The 11,067-nt window shown below is 36.3% G+C and overlaps 1 long non-coding RNA gene across 1 annotated transcript; it reads left to right on the top strand.

Annotated features, from left to right (window-relative positions):
* The first annotated feature begins 3,966 nt into the window (after nt 1–3,966).
* LOC149086734 (uncharacterized) lies at nt 3,967–10,385 on the top strand. The gene is made up of 2 exons (XR_016192565.1): nt 3,967–4,071; nt 9,527–10,385. It is a non-coding gene; the product is annotated as an uncharacterized LOC149086734 (long non-coding RNA).
* The last annotated feature ends 682 nt before the right edge of the window (nt 10,386–11,067 follow it).

Below are 11,067 nucleotides of genomic sequence, written 5' to 3'. Positions count from 1 at the left end.
GCAACCAGTTCTTATCAACCAGAAATCAATGATTCATTTAAACCATTACACCAGTTGTAGCCACATTAGATGAACGCGGACTTATGATACATCACAATTCGACTGATAAGATCTTTGGCATACCATGCTTATCAGGGCTTACCAGATGAGCTGTATTGCCAACAGTACAAAAATCAGCCTACAAAGATCTTCGTGGAAAAGCAAGTAGAATCATGATTTGAAAAACTAAAAGATTTTTTGACATGCAACTTGAACATTTTAGCAGCTAGATGGCTATATTTCCAATTCAAGAAGTATTAGATTTAGTTAGAAAAGAACGTAAAACTCTTTGCAGACCAGCAGCTGCAGTTAGGAGTCAATTAGGTGCGGTAGCCCAGGTCGATAAGCACTCGCCTATAATACCAAAAGATGCTTACAGGTGCCGTGAGTTCAATACCCGATTCGACTTTGTCAGAAAGTTTTCTGACACAGGGGTATAACAGAAACGGTGGCATGACCACAGAAAAAGATTGCTACCGCAGGGAGTCCCGCATCGAGGAGTACGCGCGCCAACCTCTCGGTGAGTATAATATAGGCTGCCGTGTTCGGAATCGGCAATAAATTGTAGGTCCCGGTCTAATTTGCCCTCGTGTACAGAAAATGACCGTGGTGCAACAAAAATGATCAAATGAGGAGCCAGTTCTTGATGACTGAATCAGGATACGACTTTGACCATGAGGTGCCCTGGCCAAAACCCAGTCATTGGAGACCCTCCTGACTAGGATTAACTATGTTTGGTATATTGTTCAAATTTGGGGCTCTAGGCAAATGCCGATGTTTCTCAAGCAGAATTCGATCCGGGGCTGAATAGATACATTCATGCCTCAGCTGAAATTCAAATCCAGGCCAGTTTAACTGAGAAGGGCCCAAACATTTCTAGTTTTTCCTTTCAACTTCTGTGATAAATGTATTTTAGTGGTAAAACACTGAATGGAATTGTGAATGCCATAATAATCGAAATATCGAAAAATAATTAAAAAATAGTAAAAATTTTATATTGAAATCACTGTTTCCAGAAAATACCAGTCTTTTCGAAAAAAAATTGCAGTCGAAAATGCAGTTTCTCACGTATAAATAAAAAAATATAATTGTTGAAAATTTATAATGTGCAAACGAGCAACATGTGTGGTGCGCGTATAAAGGCCGCTGGACACTTTCGTCTGACATGACGTGGAACCACGTTAGTGTAGGGTATAACGGCCTTAAGGCCGGTCGTCCACTGAAAGCTACTACGAGTAAAAAAAAAAAATCAATTCATCGTGGACAAGTCGCATGTTACTCATACACACTCCATACTTTGTACGTAACGTACGTAGTGTCATCCAGTGGACGACTGGCCTAACACTTTGGCCTATCGAAGTGAACTACACCTATTAAAGCAGGGGTTTTCAAACTTTTGTCAGAAGCAACTCCCTTGTCCGATTCATAGTTAATCTGCGGCTCCCCAGAATAGTGTGATAGATATTTTGGCATATAAAAGAACCAATTCAAAGCATAAATTTTCACGCAAATCAGTATCTCTATCTCGCCGCAACACCCCTGACAAAGATTGGTGACGCACACTTTGAGGAAACACTATATTAAAGCACAGGCCCGTCTTTTCAACTTTTTCCGGGGGGGGGGGCAAAGAACATATACTCAATATATCTATCTATCTATACATATATATATTTTTTTTGTTTCAACTTCTGTGACAAATGTATTTTAGTGGTAAATATATTTTTCTATATAGTGCATTTTTGTGTTCTGCCACACAAAAATACACCCTCCCTTCCTAAATGACGGGCCTATTAAAGCACCATAATAAGTTTCTGTTTGAGATTACGGCACGAAGTCATCCAAACAAACTTTGAAGAGTGTGGAAATCTATTGAATAAAAAAAAAAACTTGCATGTGTTTTCCACTCTTACCAGACGCAGGGCCTGGTGCGTAAATAATAGCGGAATCCCCTTCCGCTTTCAGTGGTGTCTTAACAGAAAGACAAACAGGGCCTCTAATGAATCAAACCGAATTATATTGAAGACTTTCACTAATCTTTCAAAATTTCTCGCATAAATTCGGATATTATTTTTTTCATTAATTCTGGATTTTTTTTTTTCATTAATTCTAGAAGTTTTTTTGCCACATGAATTCTGGAATTGCTTCTTGCATAAATTATCTAATTGGAATTATTTCTTTCGTTAATTCTAAATTCTCATAAATTCTGGAATTATTTCTTTGGAATTGTTCCTTGTACAAATTCTGAGATTTTTCTTTTCTTTCATAAATTCTAAATTTTCATTGACTCTGAAATTGTTTATTTGCATTAATTATAAATTTCCATTAGTTGTCAGATTGTTTCTTCCATTATGTCCAAATTTAATTTTTTTCTTTCAAAGTTTGCGTTAATGTTTATGTTAATTTACATTTAATTATGTGTTATTACAGTGGTCTCACACTTATGCGTCGGTGCAAGAGAAGAAGGACAAGGGACGCATAAGTTAAGTTAGAGAGGCGTCTAAGTTCATAGCATTATTATCCTATATTGTTTGACGGGGAGCATAAAAAATCGTCTTATAACTGAAAGAAACGTTCTAGTGAGAGGGTGTTTTAGTGATAGATCAGTGCATATTATGCAGCCAAATTCTTACGTTCTATAGGAAGATGAGAGATACTGAAGATCTTTTTTTATTCAAGGAATTTGCTATTTGATGAATTTTTCTTTTTACATGAAATGGTTCAAAGAATTTCAGAGAGAGAGAAGTGTAGGTGCATCTGGAAAAAACATTTCGAGTTGGAGCGAGGCGCGGATCTATGGGGGAGGGATTATTCACCAGGATCACTCCCCCCCCCCCCCCAAGCGAAATAAGCAATAAGGCGATAATTCATGAAAATTTCCATAACTTGTATATGATAATATCACATTCAATCAATCAGTTGAAAATTACCTGCACGCATCAACATTTTTGATTAAATAAAAAATTCAAGAAATCTTCGACTAAAAAACGGGAAAATTGGAACGGAGGAAAAAAAAATGGGGACTGCGTGGTCTCCGGAAAATGCGGGATAAAATGCACCATATTCATAACGATCTGTAAAATCAACCTCCCAAAAGCGATCTCTAGATTCGCCCCGACGTGAGTTAATAGTTCTCTGGTAACAATAATTCTGATGATGATTCGCGCTAAAATTCAGATCACGACGTGGTTGTTTTAAATTGTCGCGTGCATTCATGTGAATGAAAATGTTCGTTATAAAAATATATATACAGTCCATCCCTGCTTAGTACGACGTATTTTCGTGCTCTCGAATCTAAGTAATTCTCATTAAGATTCCACTGTAAACAGTTTTCCCACTCACAACGTTTATTTATGACGGTTTTTCTGAAAAACGTCATAAGCCGGGATCCGAATTCGTTATCCGAGGCGAAAAAAATCTTCGTTAGAGGGAAAAATTCGTAAGCCGAGGTATCAGTGCGTTTAAAAATAGAAAAGAATATATCAAGGACAACAGCCCAGTGATATGATTTTCAATTTGAGGTCAATCTACCAAGAAAAACACTTTTTTTTCTTAACCTCTTTCTTCTTTCGTTAATGAAGAAAGAAGAAAGGCAAAAAAAAAGAAAAAATTAATGAAGAAAAAAAGAATGAATTTCTTCTTTTCATCATTTCAAAAAATTTCTTCTGTTCGAGAAAATAACGTATATTTGGAAATGACGGTTGAACGTTTTTTATCGTGTTTATTGATAGATAGATCAACGGTCGCAATCTGTGCGGGTTGTTACGTCACACCAAACTCAAAGTAAAACTATTGGAGTGAGTGCGCGATTAGATAAGAGTTTTAGTTTTGAATGTGGACACGTTCACGACGCGCGTCTCCATGTGGTTGGTTGGCAGTTGCGAAACGGCGCGGTTCCGAATATAAAAGTGGAGAACAGTTTTATTTTCCACAAATAAAGCTTTTTGTGAAACTGCGGATAACGTTGCGAGAAGTGATTACAGTTGGCGTTGGTGCACGTGTTTGCGCAAGTGAGGGAACGATTTTTTCACTGAGGTATGTATAAAATGAAACTGTTTTGAATTTCATAAATTTATACCGATTTGATGTCATAGGATTACTTTTCAATGCGTGATGACGAGGCCATACGTCCCGTATTTTCACGTAATTTTGGCCATCCCGACATTTTTGTGAAATCGTCCCGTTTTTTTCCACATATTTGCAACGAAGCCAACTATAATTTTTATTTTTCAATGAAATTAAGGATTGGAATTATTTTTCCTATGACTGTAAATAAGAACATTCTTCTCACACTTCTTTTCATGATAAATCACTTTGATGTTAAATTCATTTCAATTCACAGCAATTTGCAGTAGTTATTTAATACCCTCCATTGGCAATTTTTCAGTGATTTCAGCAATAATCGGCAACTTTGTTCACTTTTGGCGTCATTTATACTGGCAATTAGTAATATCCTGTATTTTACCGTACTTGAGATCTCAATTTCCAGTATTTTTCTCGAGTTAAAATGTTCAGCGAAATAAGGATTAATATTTTTTTTTTAAATTAAAACGAACAAACAGCAAATTACAATACACAAATATATAATACAATATACAAATACAAACATATGTTACACGACACAAAACGAACACGCATATAATACATACCCTATGTAGCCCCAAGGGACTATGAAGTCCTTCCAGCAGGCCTATATGATTTTTATTACAAACTTTTCTCCCTCAGCAACAGCTCTTTTCTTCAGTAGGTGTATTTTAGTATATAATTAATAGAGCCCGGATTATATGCACTAAAAAAGTGGCAAAATATGCTCTAAAAATATGCACTGAAAAATGCAAAAATATGCACTGAAAATGCAAAAATATGCACTTAAAATACAAAATGTGCACTTAAAATGCAAAAATAAGCACTTAAAATGCAAAATGTGCACTTAAAATGCAAAAATAAGCACTTAAAATGCAAAATGTGCACTTAAAATGCAAAAATAAGCACTTTAAATGCAAAATGTGCACTTAAAATGCAAAATGTGCACTTAAAATGCAAAATGTGCACTTAAAATGCAAAAATGAGCACTTTAAATGCAAAATGTGCACAAAGTACAAAATGTGCAGTTAAAATGCCAAAATATGCATTAAAAAAATTATGCAAAAAAAAGATGTGTTTTTAAAATGCATCTGTTTATCTATTTCGTAGTGCATATGTATTCATTTATAAAAAAAAATATTCCCTCATATATATATATATATATATATATACTACATATGCAAATAACTTCTACATATTTTTTATTCAGGCATTTTTTAATTTTGAGTTTGTTGTAGCTGCTCAATAACGAAATTACCAGTAACAAAAAATTTCGACATTTCTAAAAAAAATTCAATACTTTGACTCTAGAAATAGCCTTACAATAAAACGGCAAATATTCGTAAAATACTTTATAAATGTGTATTAATTCACAAATTTCACCTGCGGGAAAAAAGTCGATATTATGAAAATATTTATTTGAACAATATTATTTGTATGAACAATATTTATTTGAAAAATTATAAGAAAAATTAGTGATCTTAAATGTTAAATAAAACTTCAAAAATATGCACTTATACTGAAAATTCCTTGACTTTATGCATTAATGCTAAAAAAGGCCAAAATATGCAAAAGCATATGCATTTGCATATAATCCGGGTTCTGATAATTAATATGCATTGGTGCAATAATTTATTTCAAAGTACTGGATTAATATCTATGTTTTTGATCATAATAAAGACATTGTAATCTGCACTTTTATTACTATTTGTGTAATTACTAGAGTAGATGAAGTTCATTATTTTTGGCGCGGTGTAACAAAAACTTTTTTGAAATGATGTTTTGTTACTTTTAGGCACTTCATAGATATTTTTATATCTATTCGAGGTTCTATTTTCATGTTTTACTAACCATTCTTCGTTTTTGATGATAAATTTATAAATTCTGTACATATAGTTCTGTCTCAGTGTCAATATGTTGCACTGTATGTTTTTGTTTTCTATTGGAACTATTAATTCTCTTACATTATTGTAAAGATTGTCTAGATTGCGTATGTTTTCATAATATGCTCCTCCCCAGACACATATTCCGTAATTTATATTTGAATAAACCCACGCATAGAAGATATCTTTCAAGAAGTTATTATCAACTATGTATTTATAAGTTTACAAATGATTCCTGAATACATTGTTGTTTGCTGTTTTTTTTTTTATCATTTTTTCACTATGTATGTTCCATTTTAGGTTATCTTGTATAACTATTCCTGTTCATAATTGTGTTCATAATTGAACACTCTACCTATTTCTTCACAATTGCATACTGATATAGTTTGAGATTGGATTTGAGTGGATTTCTGTACTGTCATTTATATTTCTTGTTTTGAACCGGGACACTTTTGCTAAAAAGTCAGGACGGCCAAAAAAAAAAAAACAGAAAACACCGGGACTGTCCCGGGAAATACGGGACGTATGGCCACCCTAGGATAGTTCTCATTTTTGATATTCCCTCGAGAAAAATAGATGGAAATTACTGAGTTGACCATATTTGCTCGAGAAATATACGATAAATTGATCTTCGAAATACGGAACATCACCAATTATCGCCAAAAATGATACCAAAAGTAAGCAAAGTCGCTAACTCGTGCTAAAATCGCAGAAAAGTTACCAGTCGCGGGACATGAAGCGCCACTTCAAATTGCAGTGAATTAACAAAAAAAAAACGACAAATATGTGAGATGAATATTCTTGTTCGTAGTTGTAATTATCATAATGTAATTTTTGAGTTGGAAAGGTAATTTTAATTATTGATTTGAAGACTAAAAAGTTGAGTTGGCTTCATTGAAAATAAGTGAAAAATCTGGACTGTCCTGGGAAGTCCGGGACGTATGGTCATCCTAGAAATCACGGAAATTCAAGTATTTATGGGATTCCAATTATGGGAAAGTACGGGACATCGCTAATTATCGCCAAAAATGATACTGAAGGATACTAGCAAACTTGCTAACTATTGCTAGAATCACTGAAAAATGCCCAATGGCGAAAAAGGAAGCACTCACTACTGCAAATTGCAATGGGTTGAAATGAATTCTATGAAAGAACACGTTCAACATGACAAGTATTTTTATATTCGCAGTCATAATTATCATAGTATAATTTGTGAGTTTTGAAAATAATTTCAATCCTTTAAATATTAAAAATTCAAGTAAACTTTGCTGAAAAAAAGGGGGACATTTTTACAGAAAAATCGGGATGGTCAAAATTACATGAAAAAATTCGGGAATATCCTTAGAGAGGCCGTATAGGAGTCATTCAAGTATTACGTCAGATTTGAAGGTTGCTTACGTCATCAACCACCCTTTTTGAAGATATGAAATATTCTAAGCTGCTGACGAAATTTTGCTGACAAGTGGGGGAGGGGGGTCAGTGTTTCGCTGACAAGGGGGGGGGTCAAAAATGGCTTAAAATCTGCTTACGTAATACTTGAATGGCCCCATAGGAGTATCTTCCATATCTCCTCTAAGGGAATACTTTAGTCTGTGACATTAAGGACTAGATTACCGTATATACTCGTGCATAAGCCGACCCCCCCCCCACTTCAGGACCACCAAAACCGTAATAAATTGAAAACCCGCGTATAAGCCGACCTCTTGCATTTTAGAGAAAAAAAATTCTTATATTTTCATGGAAAATGAATAGCTTGCGGAAATTTACAATACAAAAATGATTCAAACTTCTGAGTCTCCAAGCTCATGGTAACCCATCAGATCATCATGGGGGTGCGGCATCTTCGTTTTTATCTTCATCTTTCAAAGAGGACATTATCTTCAGTTCCGTCCATCGCATTGCTGATACACACTTTTTGAAGGATCGGATGATAATTTTGGCGGAAACGGAATTCCACGCCTCACGTACCCATTGGCATACTAGGCCAATGGCAGGTTTCTTCAGGGAACTACTTTTTGTAGTTTTTTTATCACCGGAACTCACCCATTCGATCCACAAATTTCTCAAATAGTCTTTGAGAGGCTTGTTGATGCCCACATCTAAAGGCTGTACAATTGACCTTAGCCCACCTGGTATCAAAGCCAATGATATTTTCGATTTCTTTGCCTCGGCTTTTAAATTATCGGTTCTGTGGGGTTTGAACATATCCCCTGCCAATAATGCCGGTTTCTCGAACACTGCTACAAAAATGACTACTGATTGCGGGGGTCGATATTTTCTCATCAAAAACTGACCCGAGTATAAGCCGAACCCCCCCCCCCCCCCACTTGGGGAACGAATTTTTCCACAAAAAAACTCGGCTTATACACGAGTATATACGGTACATTTATCAACTTTGATGAATTGCCAAATCTCGCCTGTTTCACTGACAGATAATATAAGCTTAATTTTGTGACTCAAATCAACTAATCGAGTCAGTGTATAATCGATTAACTAGTTGCAGGGATTAATTGGATACACATACACAATCAACAGAAATCACGTGACATTTGTGATTGGTATTAACGTCAAAACTAAACTTGATAGTCAAACAGAAATCTGGTCTGTGTTGCATTGTAGATATGTATTTTGCTTTATTTATTATTTTGTTAGTGTTTATATTCTCTTGGGACTGACTGCTCAAAAATCAATCGGGACATCTGGTTATAGGTATTTGAAATTAAGATGCATACAATGTGATAACTGTAAATAAATAAACAAATATACATGTTGAGAGACAAGTGAACGTGTAATGATTTTTTTTTGTTTCTCATCGCCCCCCCCCCCCCCAACTCAAGTCAACCCATAGGATTCTATACTAAATCCACATCGTCTACCACCCCCTGGAAAATTCTATCTCCCACTTTGGGAAGCACCGGCTTAATGGACCCTAATACCGCAAAACGCCATTGGTGGATCGACCTTGTCGAGCCTGTTTATCCAGTATAGGTGGTCATGTCCGATATTGGCCGACCTTCTCCATTGAACGTATTGTATCCCAATACAGTCAAACCTCGTTAATGAGTCACTCTTGGGAGAGCAAAAATATGACTTGGTAAGCGGAGTGACTTGTTAAACGGAGTAAGCCATAGCTGTGCTAGTTCCTGACTGAGGACAATTAGGACTTCCGAAAAGCGACTCGGTAAGTGGAGTGACGTGTTAACCGGGTGACGCACTAACGAGGTTTGACTGTATACATATGATTGTTCTTTTCTATGCCAGTTATTCGATTTTTGATTTTCTATTTCCTTGTAATTTCACCAGAGAGTGTCCTTTGCTTGTGATGATGTGTGTAAACTCCAACAAAAAATGAACTAAAAAAATTTGCATTTATACGCATTTTTGATTTTGTTGCTTAACTTTTCAGCATTAGGGTACTTGGACCCTATCAGTTGTCTCCCCCAGTTAACGTTCGTGGAAAACTCGTTTTATTGATATGTTGTCTGTCACACTCATTGATGGGTATTTTATGTCTTTCATTTCAGTTTATCGTGAAGTCCAAGCCGATGATGCCAATGGACGCCTGTTCCGTTTTTGGACGTGGAAGGCTGTTTGTGCTTGCGCTAATGTCCCGCGAACCGATTCTCGATCACAATAAAATTTTTACTCGCGCATCGATCTAGAATCGGTCCGCGTGTTTGGTGGGCTTCCCTTTGTGGGTCCGCGTATTGAGATTGCCAGAAATTGGTTTCCACTCTGAACCAGACGCCGACTTTCCAAAGAGTCTGAGGATGTTGGCGTTTGGTTCAAACACTGTAAGTAAACTATCCATTCGATGCAATCGATACATCGCTGCACGATGGATTGGCTTGCAGTGGGGAGACCAAACACTGACAGTCTTAACACACCAGGCTGCTGGCGTTCGGTCCAAACACTGACAGTCTTAACACTTAGATCTGTCGTTGATCTGGATCGGACGTCCGAGGTTTTTGGTTACATCCGGCGCGGGCCCCGAAGTTGGTAGCCCTTCATGCAGATCTTACATGAGCCCAAACACTGACAGTCTTAACTTTAGTCACGTCTTCGGAGGTTCGAATGCCTTGAAGATTGATGGTCACTGGAAGCCGGCACGATCGTTGATCTGATCAATCTCCACCTTGGTGCTGCTTGTCGTCATCTTGGGGCCCATCTGATGATACGTCTGATGCATGTCTTCGTTGGGAGATATTGCTTGGGAGTAGACGAGAATAATCCGAGGATTACCAGAAATCCGCGATCAGGAGATCATCGAAGAGGCCAAACAATTATTGTCTGGAAGAGAAAAATATACATGTGAAAACATAACGCAAATGTTTAAACATATTTTGAAGGTTATCAAAAATAACAACACTATTTCCATTGTTACGTGACGTTGTGCTTTTTTCTTTGTCGTACTGTTCTTAAAATTGATTATGAAAGCAAATATATACTGACGTATGAGATAGCAAGTATCGGAGTTAAAGGGTAGAATATATTAATAATAATTGCACTCTTCTTAGTTGAAATTATGCATTTTGAACCTGGATATAAGAATCAATTCTAAAACTATACAGGATGTCCTGCAAGTGTCCCAACTACCCGTTTATCCCATCAAACGTTGCTTTGAGGCTGCAGTGTAGATAGCGTTTTTTTACCATTTTTAATTGATTATATATCACTGAGATATATAAATACAAAAATCTGAGCGTCGAACGGTTGATGAGATAAAGGCTGAATCAGGACTTACAGGACACCCTGTATAAAGTAGGCCTACTAATGAAGTTGCGAAAATCCCGAGTTTTTAAAATGAAGTTAAAGGTTATTTTTTTAATTAGAAAAGAATACGTGGGATGACCATATGGCTTGTCTTCTATGGGATAATCCCGTATTTGTGTTGTAGGGACTTCATTTGATCATTTTTGTCGCACCACTGTCATTTTCTGCACACGAGGGCTAACTCTCTCTTGACCGAGACCTACAATTTATTGCCGATTCCGAACGGCAGGTTTGTTTTTTATACTCATCGAGGGGTTGGTGCGCTAGAAAAATAGATTTATGGAATCCTGGA

The sequence above is a fragment of the Pholcus phalangioides genome, unplaced genomic scaffold, assembly GCF_987345545.1.
Source record: "Pholcus phalangioides strain wild (caught in Gottingen) unplaced genomic scaffold, Ppha-v1.0 ptg000004l_1, whole genome shotgun sequence".
Classification (NCBI taxonomy): Eukaryota; Metazoa; Arthropoda; class Arachnida; order Araneae; family Pholcidae; genus Pholcus; species Pholcus phalangioides.
Note: the sequence above shows the minus strand (reverse complement) of the source record. Positions and strands in the feature narration are given on the sequence as shown.